We start from the raw sequence: 14,295 nt of genomic DNA, 5'->3' as shown, positions 1-14,295 counted from the left end.
ATAAAAAGAAGAGGGGCATTAAAGCCACTAGTGGGGCTGTATAAATATTGTTATTGGTTCATATACCACTTACATGAAGAATAGGTGCTTATTTTTATTGATAAATAAGGTGCAGATAGAATCAAACTAGAGAAATGTATCTTTAACATCTCCTCAGCTCGCCCATGGAGAAAAGCAAAAAAACTAAGTTTTTTGGATAAATTTTGGAGTGCACAGATGCGCTTCTCTGAAAGGCAAGCGGAGGAGAACCCTATAGGAGAATTAGAGAATTCTCTTTGCGTCTGAGCCAGCAATATGACACAAATTAAAGGGACAATTAACTCAAATTTTTCCTTTAATGATTCAGATAGAGCATGCAATTTTAAGCAACTTTCTAATTTACTCCTATTATCAATTTTTCTTCGTTCTCTTGCTATCTTTATTTGAAAATCATGAATGTAAATCTTAGCAGCCAGCCCATTTTAGGTTCAGCACCATGGATAGCACTTGTTTAATGTAGGCTGACATTTACCCACCAATAAGCAAGCATAAGCCAGGTTCTCAACCAAAAATGGGCCAGCTCCTATGCATCACATTCCTGCTTTTTAACTAAAGATAAGATAAAATTATTAATAGGAGTAAATTAGAAAGTTGCTTAAAAATTGCATGCTCTATCTGAATCATTAAAGAAAAAAAAAATTGTGTTTAGTGTCCCTTTAAGTCTTCGCAGGCACAATACACACCACCACCTGCTCCCTGAGCTTGAATATTGGTGCACAGGCCCTCATCACAGCATATGCACTATGCCACTGGGGTAAACAGTAACTTACTAGAAGCATTTTTGCTAATGGAAGTATATTGCAAAAAGCTATTTAAATTTGTTATTGCACATCTCAATTTTGACCTATCCCTTTAAGTTTGTCTTCTAAATTATGGCTAAGCGAGAGCGTTCTTAAAGGGAAAGTGTACTGTAAAATTGGTTTCCAATTACATGTTATACCAGCTGCAGAGTTTAACCTCTTAACAACCAGCGCCGTACCCTGTACGTCGCTGCAGTCCTGGGCATCTCTGCCGCGAACTTGCTAAAAATAGCGAGATAGCACTATTTCTGCATGCCCCATGAGTGGAGCACTGCAGAAATAGATTTGCAAAGTTACCGATGCAGAGAGGGTCACCTTTCATCATCGGACAGCGGTGGTGTCGATCGTTGGTGGGTGTATTTATTTATATATATATATATATATATATATATATATATATATATATATATATATATATATATATATATATATATATATATATATATATATATATATATATATATCCCTAGATCAGGGGGATGGATGTGTCAGGTGGGAGACCAATCTCTGCACTAAAGCTAAAATTAACCCTACAAGCTACCTAATTAACCCCTTCACTGCTGGGCATAAAACAAGTGTGGTGCGCAGCAGCAGTTAGCGGCCTAATTACCAAAAATCAATGCCAAAGCCATATATGTCTGCTATTTCTGAACAAAGGGGATCCCAGAGAAGCATTTACAACCATTTGTGCCATAATTGCACAAGCTGTTTGTACACAATTTCAGTGAGAAACCTAAAGTTTGTGGAAAAAGTGAACGATTATTTTTTATTTGATCGCATTTGGCGGCAATATGGTGGCATGAAATATACCAAAATGGGCCAAGATCAATACTTTGGGTAGTCTACTACACTACACTACTACAGTTAAAATGAACCCTACAAGCTCTCTAATTAACCCCTTCACTGCTGGGCATAATACAAGTGTGGTGCGCAGCTACATTTAGTGGCCTTCTAATTACCAAAAAGTAATGCCAAAGCCATAAATGTCTGCTATTTCTGAACAAAGGGGATCCCAGAGAAGCACAACCATGTTTGCCATAATAGCACAAGCTCTTAGTAAATAATTTCAGTGAGAAACAAAGTTAGTGAAAAAGTTAGAGGGACAGTCAAGCCCAAAAAAAAAAAAAAAAACTTTAATGATTTAAATAGGGAATGTAATTTTAAACAACTTTCCAATTTACTTTTATCACCAATGTTGCATTGTTCTCTTGGTATTCTTAGCTGAAAGCTAAACCTTGGAGGTTCATATGCTAATTTCTTAGACATTGAAGACTGCCTCTAATCTGATTGCATTTTGACCACTAGAAGGCATTAGTTCATTTGTATCATATAGAAAACATTGATCTCATGCACGTGAAGGTAACCTGGAGTGAGCACTGATTGACTAAAATGCAAGTCTGTCAAAAGAACTGAAATAAGGGGGAAATTTGCAGAGGCATAGATACAAGGTAATCACAGAGGTAAAAATGTATTCCCATAACAGTGTTGGTTATGCAAAACCGGAGAATGAGTAATAAAGGTATTATCTTTCTTTTTAAACAACACAAATTCTTGTGTCGACTGTCCCTTTAATGATTTATTTTTTATCACATTTGATAGTGAAATGGTGGCATGAAATATACCAAAATGGGCCTAGATCAATACTTTGGGTTGTCTACTAAAAAAAATATATACTGTGTATATATATATATATATATATATATATATCCATGTCAAGGGATATTCATGGATTCCTGACAGATATCAGTGTTACAATGTAAATATCACTAATTTAAAAAAAAAAATGGTTTGGAAATGAAGTGCTACTTGCACTTATTGACCTATAACTTGCAAAGAACATGTAAACATTAGGTATTTCTTAACTCAGGACAAAATTTAGAAACTATTTAGCATCAGTGTTTTTTGGTGGTTGTAGATGTGTAACAGATTTTGGGGGTCAAAGTTAGAAAAAGTGTGTTTTTTTCAATTTTGTCATCATATTTTATAATTTATTTATAGTAAATTATAAGATATATTGAAAATAATGGTATCTTTAGAAAGGCCATTTAATGGCGAGAAAAACAGTATATAATATATGTGTGGGTACAGTAAATGAGTAAGAGGAAAATTATAGCTAAACACAAACACTGCAGAAATGTAAAAACAGCCCTGGTCCTTAAAGGGACACTGGACACAATTTTTTTCTTTCATGATTTAGATAGAGCATGCAATTTTAAGCAAATTTCTAAGTTACTCTTATTATCAATTTTTCTTCGTTCTCTTGCTATCTTTATTTGAAAAAGAAGGCATCTAAGCTTTTTTATTAGTTCAGATCTCTGCACAGCACTTTTTTATTGGTGGATGAATTTATCCACCAATCACCAAGAACAACCCAGGTTGTTCACCAAAAATGGGCCGGCATCTAAACTTACAGTCTTGCATTTCAAATATAGATACCAAGAGAATAAAGAAAATTTGATAATAGGAGTAAATTAGAAAGTTGCTTAAAATGTTATGCTCTATCTGAATTACGAAAGAAAAAATTTGGTTTCAGTGTCCCTTTAAAAAAGTGGTCTGGTCACTAAGGGGTTAAAATCTATTGGAGATGGTTTCTGCTAACAAACCACAACCCAAAACAGTGGGCTGATATTGTTGGGAGAGAACACCTCATTATGTTATCTGTCTAATTATTTTCACAAAGTCCTCCTTATCTTCTTTATTACTGTTTACTCAAAGACCAATACTTAGAGAGAACAATGGAAAATAAACATTTCAGAACGTTTCTGTCATAGCCTCCCACTGGGAGCATTATTTTAACTAAAACATCTTGTTTACATGTTTTGTTTTCTAGACCACAACATACAGTGAAGGTAATTTTTACATGTTTTAAAATCAGGTCTGGAATCTAAGTGATATTTTAGATAACTTTTAGTAAAGATATGCTGTAACCTAATTTTTAATCTAGCAGTGCCATGCCCCGTGCTCTGGTTGCCCACTTTAAAACTCACTTTTTTGTGAGCTACCGGTTTGAATTGCTCTCCAATCGGTGCACTAGCCATACGGCACATTTTTTGTAACTAGAGTGCCGAATGTAGAACAAGTTCCAACAGTTTGCTTACAAAAAATAAAGTTTTGAAGTAGGCAGTAGGAGCGAAAACTTTTCTTCACTTTCTGCGATGAGATCTTTTTGGAGAAAATTTTTCTGCAGGTCATTTTGAAATAAAGTTAAATTTTAATATAGTTACACTAAAGCATCAGCTCAATTGCAATGTGTTAATTAACTGGAGATTAAAGCCGTTTTAAAAGTTTTATAATAAAGTGCAGTATTTGAAAATTGGATTGCAAATTAGCTGCAGACAAAAAAAAATGTTAAGTATTTCGAATGTCAAAAATAAATTTGTTTCCCTTTCTTTTACAAGGTAGAAATGTAGCAATGCTCTCAAGAACATCTTATATTCAGAAGTCATAGCTTTGAAGACAGGGAAAAGGCTAAAGGGCGGGGTTGAAAAAAATCCCTGAGACACAGCTCTGGATGCACTGTGTTAAGGAAAGCTTACACAGCACAGCCAGATCAAAGCTCTGTTTGAAGAGAACAGTCTAATGTGGATCTGTGCTGCAAAGTGAAAGTGCTAACAGTTCTTGCATGTGTCCCATTCTTTCTGCAGACATTCTGCATTTTCTGCGGATGACATCTCAGATCACAGCATGTTCTGCCTTGGTGATTAAGTTACAACAGATCTTTATTAGAAGTACATCTAAAACATTACTAAGATTCCGGACCTGAATTTAAAACATGTAAAGTTTACCATCACTTTAAGTTCATTAATGTTCAGTATGGGTTGTGATACAAAATCGGTAAAATCAAGCTTTCAAAATGAGAAAATCAAAGTGAAGGAGCTAATTGTAAACAATTTAATAAACTCTAGTAGGTAAAATGAATAATTGGGAGTATGTTTTATATGTGTGTAGCCAACAGTGGAGTGGGCACATTGGGTTATTTTTTTTTACATTGTTCTTCACTTTTGAAGATGTGTGCTTCCAACACACACAAGTAATCATTGACCACTCGTGTTTACACAGGTTGGCAGGAAATCATTTGATTCCACTTACCTAATAATTGCCCTCATCTAACCCTTTAATAAAAAGAACACTAAACACAGTAGAATAGCATAATTCGTAAATACATAATAAAAAGACAATGCAAAAACAGTTTGAAATTCAAATAAAGTAGTAGATTTCTTTCTGACAAATGTTAAAAAGTTAGTATTTTCCATCTAACTGCATATGTGTATATTCTGTGAATCTTGCACACGCTCAGTAGGAGCTGGAACCTCAGAAAGTGTGCATATAAAAAGATTGTGCACATTTAGATAATAGAAGTGAATTGGAAAGTTATTTAAAATTGTGAGCTCTGAGTAATGAAAGTTTAAAGGGACAGTCAAGTCCAAAAAAACTTTCATGTTTCAAATAGGGCATGTAATTTTAAACAACTTTCCAATTTACTTTTATCACCAATTTTGCTTGTTCACTTGGTATTCTTAGTTGAAAGCTAAACCTAGGAAGGCTCATATGATAATTTCAAAGCCATTGAAGGCCGCCTCTAATCACATGCTTTTGTATTTGCTTTTCACAACAGGGGAGAGCTAGTTCAGGTAAACCACATAGATAACATCGTGAGCACGCCCGTGAATTGTGACAAACACTGCACTAATTGGCTAAAATGAAAGTCAATAGATAATAAATAAAATGTCATGTGATCAGGGGGCTGTCAGAAGATGCTTAGGTACAAGGTAATCACAGAGCTAAAAAGTGTATTAACCTCTTAAGGACATTTGATGGAATTTTTACGTCACAAAAGCAAACTGAAAGCTGTGTCCTTAAAGGGTTAATATAACCGTAGTGGTTGTGCAAAACTGGGGAATGGGTAATAAAGGGATTATCTATCTTTTAAAACAATTCTGGTGTTGACTTAACCTTTAATTTTGACTTGAGTGTCCCTTCTAAGGGACATTCATTAAACCCAAACATTTTCTTTCATTATTCAGATAAAGAATACAATTTTTTTTAAAGTTTCCAATTTAGTTCTATTATCAAATTTGGTTTGTTCTCATGTTATTATTTGTTGAAGGGATACCTAGGTAGGTAGCATGCATATGCCTGAAGCAATACATGACAGGAAATAGTGCTGCCATCTAGTGCTCCCATTAATGTATAACATTGTTGCAAAACTGCTGCCATATAGAGCTGCAGACACGTGCACACTCATAAGCTTACTTTACTGCTTTTCAACAAAGGATAACAAGAAAAGGAAAATGTGATAACAGAAGTAAATTGGAAAGCCATTTAAAAAAATGGTACGTTCTATCTGAATCATGAAAGAAAAAAAAATTGGGTTTTATGTCCCTTTAACCCCTTAGTGACTAGAGCACTTATCAATTTTCTGACCGTTTGGCACCAGGCCTGTTTTTACATATCTGCGGTGTTTGTGTTTAGCTGTAATTTTCCTCTTACTCATTTACTGTACCCACACATATTATATACCGTTATTCTCGCTATTAAATGGACTTTCTAAAGATACCATTATTTTCATCATATCATAACTTACTATAAAAAAAAATTATAACATCATGAAAAAATAGAGAGGAAAAAAAAAAAAAAAACACACACACACACACTTTTTCTAACTTTGACCCCCAAAATCTGTTACACATCTACAACCACCAAAAAACAACCATGCTAAATAGTTTCTAAATTTTGTCGTCCTGAGTTTAGAAATACCCAATGTTTACATCTTCTTTGCTTTTTTTGTAAGTTATAAGGCAATAAATACAAGTAGCACTTTGCTATTTCCAAACCACTTTTTTTCAAAATTAGCAATAATTACATTGTAACACTGATATCTGTCAGGAATCCATGAATATCCCTTGACATGTATATATTTTTTTTAGTAGACTAACCAAAGTATTGATCTAGGCCCATTTTGGTATATTTCATGCCACCATTTCACCGCCAAATGTGATCAAATTTAGAGAAAAAAAAAAAAAACGCTAACTTTTTCACAATTTTAGGTTTCTCACTGAAATTATTTACAAACAGTTAGTACAATAATGACACAAATGGTTGTAAATACTTCTCTGGGATCCCCTTTGTTCAGAAATAGACATATATGGCTTTGGAGTTGCTTTTTGGTAATTAGAAAGCCACTAAATGCTGCTGCGCACCACACTTGTATTATGCCCAGCAGTGAAGGGGTTAATTAGGTAGCTTGTAGGGTTAATTTTAGCTTTAGTGTCAACCTCCCATCTGACATATCCCACCCCCTGATCCCTCCCAAACAGCTCTCTTCTCTCAGCAACTCCACAATTGTCCCCGCCATCTTAAGTACCAGAAAGTCTAAAAGCAAAGAAAGGTAGATAGGTGCGCTGGGCCAAACTGATAACCATACACCCCCTTAAAAGACAAAAATCCCTGCAATTGTCTAAAATAAAGTGAAAAGATAAAATGGTAATAAGGGAGGCGCTCAAAGCCAAAGGTATCAACACTAAAACAAATTTAGTGTTCATTTATATGTTTTTATTAAATTTGTTTTAGTGTTGATACCTTTGGCTTTGAGCGCCTCCCTTATTACCATTTTATCGTACCAGAAAGTCTGCCAGTACTAAAATAAAAAGCATTTTTTTATTATTATTTTTTATTTTTATATTGATTCTGCAGTGTTGGATCCCCCTTAGCCCCCAACCTCCCTGACCCCCCCATACAGCTTTCTAACCCTCCCCCCTCTACCTACTTGCCGTCATCTTGGGTACTGGCAACTGTCTGCCAGTATCCAGTATTTGCCCCCCAAAAATAAAAATTTTTCTAGTGTAGCTGCTCCCCCTCAATACCCTACCTACCAACCCCCCCCCCCCCAGTTCCCTTGGCCAATATTTATTATCCCCCCTCCTTCATATTACTTTGATTACTAATGCTTTGTAAATGTGGCACGCGCATGCCCCCCACGCCCACCCAGCCGCATTCGCCAGTGAACATGCACACATTGGTGTGCACAGGAACCGGATCCACCCATTGATGGGCCGCCCACCCGCCTCCCTGCTGCTGCTCCCACCCACCAACGATAGGCACTATCAATGGCCAATGCAGAGAGGACCACAGAGTGGCCCTCTCCGCATCCGTGGTTTAAAAAGGGTATTGCAGTGATGCCTCAATATCGAGGCATCACTATAATACACAGGAAGCGGCTGGAAGTGATCACGATCGCTTCCAGCGCTTCAAACCCCAGAGGACGTTCCAGGCATGTCCTTGGTCGTTAAGGGTAGTTTTTTTGGAGGTTGTACCTGGCACGTCCTCGGCCGTTAAGGGGTTAACCTTATTCTTACCCTTGCAGCCTTCTAGAGTGTAAGTTCCCACAGGAATAAGACCCTCAATTCCTCCTGTATTTGTCAAATTTTGTCTTGTCTCTTACAAGTATTGTATCATCATTTTACTTATATCAATTGCACCCAAATAAAGTATAATAATAAAGTTTTGCATCAAGGAAGGCTGTTTAAATGCTGCAACACTCTGTGTGTCACAGCCTTTACTGTTCCTGTAGCTGCAGTTGATGCTCACGGATGATATCATACACAGACTATAGGTGCCAATATTAACATTTCTAAATGTTGAAATGAGTTATGCATATTTTATTGATTAAACTACATTTTATATTACCTTTCAATTTAAAAATGTTAATCTTACACCACCAAACAATTTAACTGGCTTAAAATCAGCACCTCATGTACTACAGCCAAAAAAAAAAAAAAAACACTGTAGGTACCCTCAGAGTTCTCAGCTGTGCACACAAGTCTAATAAAGGTTTAGGACAGATGTGTGTATGCAGCATAGGAAGTTCCCATTACCATACAAATAGTGAGTGTAGATACTACATTACTATACATTGTAACACCATCTATTTCACTATACCTTTCCTGCCTATACATTAGAAGTGGTACAAGTTTCTTCAAATTTCCACATCACCATACTACTTACTATCAAGATGTTTTCTAACAAACACAAGCAATATTAATTTTGGCAACAATGCAATAACTAAGCAGCGGGGGTGGGGGCAAACAAAAAAACTACATACTGTATTCCATTTCAATCATGTTCTTTACTTGCAATGGTTATACTGACTGGGCTAGAACAGGGTAACAAGTCCCCCCTTTAGGCCAGCTGTGTGACAGGATATGAAATATATTTCACAAAGTAAGAATCACTTCAAGTTGCTACGCATTAGCAACTATGTCTGGATTTTCAATGATGAATAAAAATACAAAAGGCAGCTTGAGAAGAATCCAATAATGCTATCCTACAATTTTACATGTAGCCTGCACTATGGCTTATAATGTCGACCCTATATAGCTTGTTTTGTGACTGAGCAAAATGCTTGTCAGTGTCATTTTAATTTCAACTGTATATACAGCAAATCTGTTCTACAAAGGCAAAAAGTGTCTGTAAACCCAGGCTGATAGACTGGGGGAAAAAAAGAAGGAATGAGGCAAAAAACCCAGTTAGGGAGAAATAAGGGAAAGATCCAACATTGTTGGTAGGAATTGAATGAAGGGAAAGGCTAGGAGACCAAGACAAGAAAAATCAAATTAAGGAGTATGATGGAAAAACAATGTTTCATCCATACGAGCAAGAAAGTAAACAGAAAAAGTGGCATTTCCAGGAGGGCATACAGGGAAAAAATGGCAGTATTTCAACAAGGGAAACATCAGAAAGTACACAATATGAGGCTGGAAGAGGATATACAGCAGGTTCACTTCCTAGAGGAATTTGTTGGAACTTCTAGGATGGCAGCTGAAATAATGAACTTGTACTTCCAGTGCACATGGACCCAGCTGTGCATCTAGCACTGCCGATTGGCTCAGTGAAAGTGTCTGCTTGGGGCCAGCAGTTCCTTGCGGTTCATAAGTGGCACTTTAACTTTGTGTTTTATCCCTTGGCAGAACTTAAAGACATAGCACTACAAGTACAGTTTTTTCACTATATTGAGCTTTTATAATTAGTGATACATCTTAAAAGGGACAGTCTACTTAAAATGTTATTGTTTAAAAAGATAGATAACATCTTTACTACCCATTCTCCAGCTTTGCACAACCAACATTGTCTGCCTGTTTCTAAGCCTCTTATCTCAGTGCAATTTATTAGCTTTTCACAGCCAGACAGTGCTAGCTCATGTTTGCCTCATAGAGAACATTGTGTTCTGTGGAGTTATGCATGAGACAGCACTAACTGGCTATAATGCAAGCTTGTAAAAGTCACTGTAGATGCTTAGATACAAATTAATCACAAAGGTAAAAAGAATATTAAAGGGACAGTCTACACCAGAATGTGTATTGTTTTAAAAGATAGATAATCCCTTTATTACCCATTCCCTAGTTTTGCATGACCAACAGTTATATTAATTTACTTTTTACCTCTGTGATTACCTTGTATCTAAGCATCTTCTGACAGCCCCCTAATCACATGACTTATTTATTGACTTGCATTTTAGCCAATTAGTGCTGTGTTGTACTGACTCTTAAAAAAAAACTCAACTCAAGGGGCGTGAGCACAAAGTTACCTATATGGCCCACATGAACTAGTAGTCTCCTGATGTGAAAAGCAAATAAAAAAAGCATGTGTTAAGTTGCTGTCTGTAGTGGCTTAGAAACAGGCAGAAATTTAGAGGTTTAAATGTTATAAAGTATATTAATATAACAATGTTGATTGTGCAAAGCTGGGGAATGGGTAGTAAGGGCGTTATCTATGTTTTTAAACAATAACAATTTTAGTGTTGACTGTCACTTTAACATAACAGTGTTCATTATGCAAAACTGGGGAATGGGTACTTAAGCAATTATCAATCTTTTAAAAGAATAACAAGTTTCAAGTAGACTGCCCCTTTAACAATGCTACATTGTGAAGCTAGAAGACTATGGGTCGATTTATCAAGATGAGGCAGACAGGGGCGCACATACGCGCCCCTGTGAGCCTCAGCTCGCCTCTGGCGGGCTAAATTACTCTGGCGGAATTCAGCATTGCACACAAGCGCTATTTTGCGCCCGCGCGCGATTCCGCGCAAAGCCAATCATGCGTGGGCAGGAGCTGTCAATCTCCCCGGTCGGACTAGACCGCGGAGATTGAATTTCACCACTTTAGAGGTGGCGAAAGATTAGGGAAGCTGCGGTCTGATGACCGCTGCTTTTAAATACGGCGCGCAGGTTCTCTTGTGAGAACCTGCAGCCGTAGTGGGTCGAAAGGCTTGCGAAGCCTTTGATAACTAGACCCCTATGTCAAAAAACAAACTGCAGTACTCACAGGATTTTCACAAAATCAGTAAAAGCAAATTTGACGTTTTCAAGGATATATAGACAATGCTCTTTTTTATATTATAATTGAGCAAGCACCCAGGTATATGCCCTTGGAGGGTGGATTCATTTTTGCAAAGTTATTAGATAGTAATGTGGTTTTTTTTTGGGGGGGGGGGATAAAATGTGCAGGACCACATTTCCTCATACCGTTACTGCAAAGATCTGATATGAGGTAGCAACGAGCATCAATACAACACTTTAAACACACCTGTATTGTCACTAATCAGTGGCCCCCAATTAACCACACCTCTCCTCTAATCATGCAGCATGCTAAGACTCGCAATACAAACACGGGAAAGATGTGGTAGGCCGCAACTGTGGACAAGCAAAACTGGGTTACATATGACAGGCAGTATAGCAGCAGTTGCCATGAAGGAAGGAAAACTCAGACCATTCCAGGATCTCTAAGTGTACAGAAAGTGGTCTTTACATAGTACTTCCAGGTTAAACTAACACTTTGGCAAGACTTCCTGAACAAATAAACATCTTCTAGTGTTGAAAAAGTGAAACTGCTTTCAGAAAAATCACAGCATTTACTGCTTCAACACTGATAGTAAGTATTGAAAAACAACACTTATACACATTAAAACTTTTTCTAGTGAGTGAATAACCCCCCCAAAATTTTTTTTTTTTACAGGAAATGAAATCTATCACTACCATCTATAAGGCACAGCAGAAATGAGTTGACAAATTTTCCACTTGAAAATAAAAAATAAAAAAAGACATGAAAACCAAAAACAAAATTTTAAGGATATGCACATTAAGTGACTTTTGAATATACTTCTAGTATCAACTTTACATTGTTCTCTTTGTAACTTCTGTTGAGAGGCATATCTATGTAAGCAATGCACTACTGGGAGCTAGCAGGTGATTGGTGACTATAAACCTGCTTTTTGCTATTGGCTCATCAGATGTGTTCAGCTAGCTCCCGGTAGTGCATTGCTGCTCTGAATTTGCTAGGATTAAACAGTTATATGCAAGCAACAGAGCAGTAATAAAACAATACAATATCTTTTTTTTTTTTACTTGCTGTCCCTTTAAGAGCAGCTTATTTTTTTTCTCCATGTGTTACTTTCAAAATTGATGCTGCCACAAATGCACAACTGTGTTAGTTTGTAACAGGAATATAGTTACTGTAATTCTTAAAAGAAAAAAAGTGTACATATGCATATTGCTCACTTCAAAAAGGATTCAAGAGCTTTAAAAGTCAGATTAGTCCTTCGTCCACTGTCTATGCAGTCATGTCTTTAACCATGAATGCCAAACTTGTGATGTTAGTAGACTTGTGATTTTGATTCTATGAGAATCTGCATGGCACCCACAATTTTGCTTCTAGTTATTAACTTTTAGGATTATTTATCTATAAACAATTAGTCTGGTATGTTGTCAACATCCTCAATTTTCTTTCTTCTTCCCAAATTGCAATATAAAATTGACTACCTCTGCCTTAATTGGTCATGTTTCTAGGTTATCTTTAAAACTTCACTAGAAAATTATTTTACTACCACCTATGACAGAAACTGATACAACTGACAAGAAGGCCTACTTATGCACAATATAGCATTGTGTGGCCTAGTACTCTTCCAGCTGGTAAAACACTATTTTTTCAAGTGTTATATTAACACCCCACTAGGAAAAGTCCCCCAATATAAACTTGCATATGGAGCATTTCATAACACCCTATATAAATAATAATCCTTGGTTAGAAGATTTCATGTATACAAACAAAACTGATAATATGCCAACTAAAATATCAATCCACCATGCATACCGTTTTTCTACCTAACCCAGGATGACATGTGTCAAATATATTTTTTTAATATGAATGCATATACTCAGCTCTAACAAATCAATAAAGAAAACAAATTACAGCGTATTTCATGATAACCATATCATGCATCATACAACAATTTCGCAAAGCCTGAGCATATAATGTTACAAACACCCACCATATAAACAAAGGAGCAGTACATTCCACAGGCTATCACCCCCTGCACCATTACACCAATACACAATATACACCACGTATATTACCATATACAAACAATATACTGCTAATTGTTACTACCGGGCCCTGCAAAGGAGATAACTTACACAGGGAGCCGGTGGCTTTTCAGATCTTTTCTTCTGGATCTTCCGTGGTTGTGAACACATAAGCAGAACAGCACACCACCAATTCGCGGCCCAGGGCATTTAATAAACACAGAGTAAATTAAATTCGCTAAAACTCACATTATTTCACCACCCCCTCCACCTCCAATAACAATAGAGGCCTCAAAACATGGGCAGTGGGAGGACCCAGCAGAGGGGACCGGCCCCCTTTCAAATGTCCTTCTCTCCGTTTCCCAGCGGCCTAGGCACCGAAATAGAGTCGATTTAGATATGTCAAGATAATCGTGTGTTTACCTATATCGTTTAATGGTAAATACTTACGGGCGGAGCGGGAGGATGGAGTCGGATTTGGTGTAATGTCTCTCAGCCCGGAGCTGTCTCCCTACCGCTGCCTCTCAATCCAACAACATGGCGGCGCACTGGGGGGACTGGAAGCCGCCGCGGTGCATCGTGGGAGAAGGGGGGGGACTCGGGCCGAGAGCTTCGTTACCATAGGAATCTTGAGGACTGCTGGGAGACTATACTACTAGGCCAAGAATACATACATATGAATATATTTTGATATATAGACGTTTATATGTCAATTTCGGGATATAAATATATATACACAAATACTCCACACATGAACTATATTATATAATAATGTTTATTTTAAAAACGTATATTTATATATGCAAAATTGCTTATGTACATGAAGGGTATACATTTGTTTATGTTAAATGTGTGTAAAGAGGGGTTTCTTTCTTTTTTTTTTACTTGAAGGAATTTTGTGGTACCAGGTAATACAAATCTAAAAAATAAATTACCCCCTTTGTATTGTAATTCTGAATTTTTGTTCTTAGAGAAAACAATATCTGGAAATTTGGGTCTCAAATTTGTGATTCGCAATTTGCATACGTATCTTGGTGAGTATAAAAAAAAAAAGCACACTGATTTTTTTTTTTTTTTTTAAATATATAGGTTTATACTTG

The 14,295-nt window shown here is 36.6% G+C and overlaps 1 protein-coding gene across 8 annotated transcripts in view; it reads right to left on the bottom strand.

Moving 5' to 3' along the window:
* Positions 1-13,766, bottom strand: part of PUM1 (pumilio RNA binding family member 1) — a 604,766-nt gene extending 591,000 nt beyond the window's left edge. For 5 of the 8 annotated variants that reach the window (XM_053707106.1, XM_053707109.1, XM_053707110.1 and 2 more), the window contains exon 1: positions 13,307-13,434. The gene's annotated coding sequence lies outside the window, so the exon portion shown is untranslated. Of the gene's footprint in view, positions 1-13,306; positions 13,436-13,645 lie in introns of those variants that run through there. The other 3 variants (XM_053707107.1, XM_053707108.1, XM_053707111.1) reach the window with 3 other exon arrangements.
* Positions 13,767-14,295: the final 529 nt, after the last annotated feature.

Source organism: Bombina bombina, chromosome 3 (assembly GCF_027579735.1).
Source record: "Bombina bombina isolate aBomBom1 chromosome 3, aBomBom1.pri, whole genome shotgun sequence".
Lineage (NCBI taxonomy): Eukaryota > Metazoa > Chordata > Amphibia > Anura > Bombinatoridae > Bombina > Bombina bombina.
This window is presented reverse-complemented; position numbering and strand designations above follow the sequence as displayed.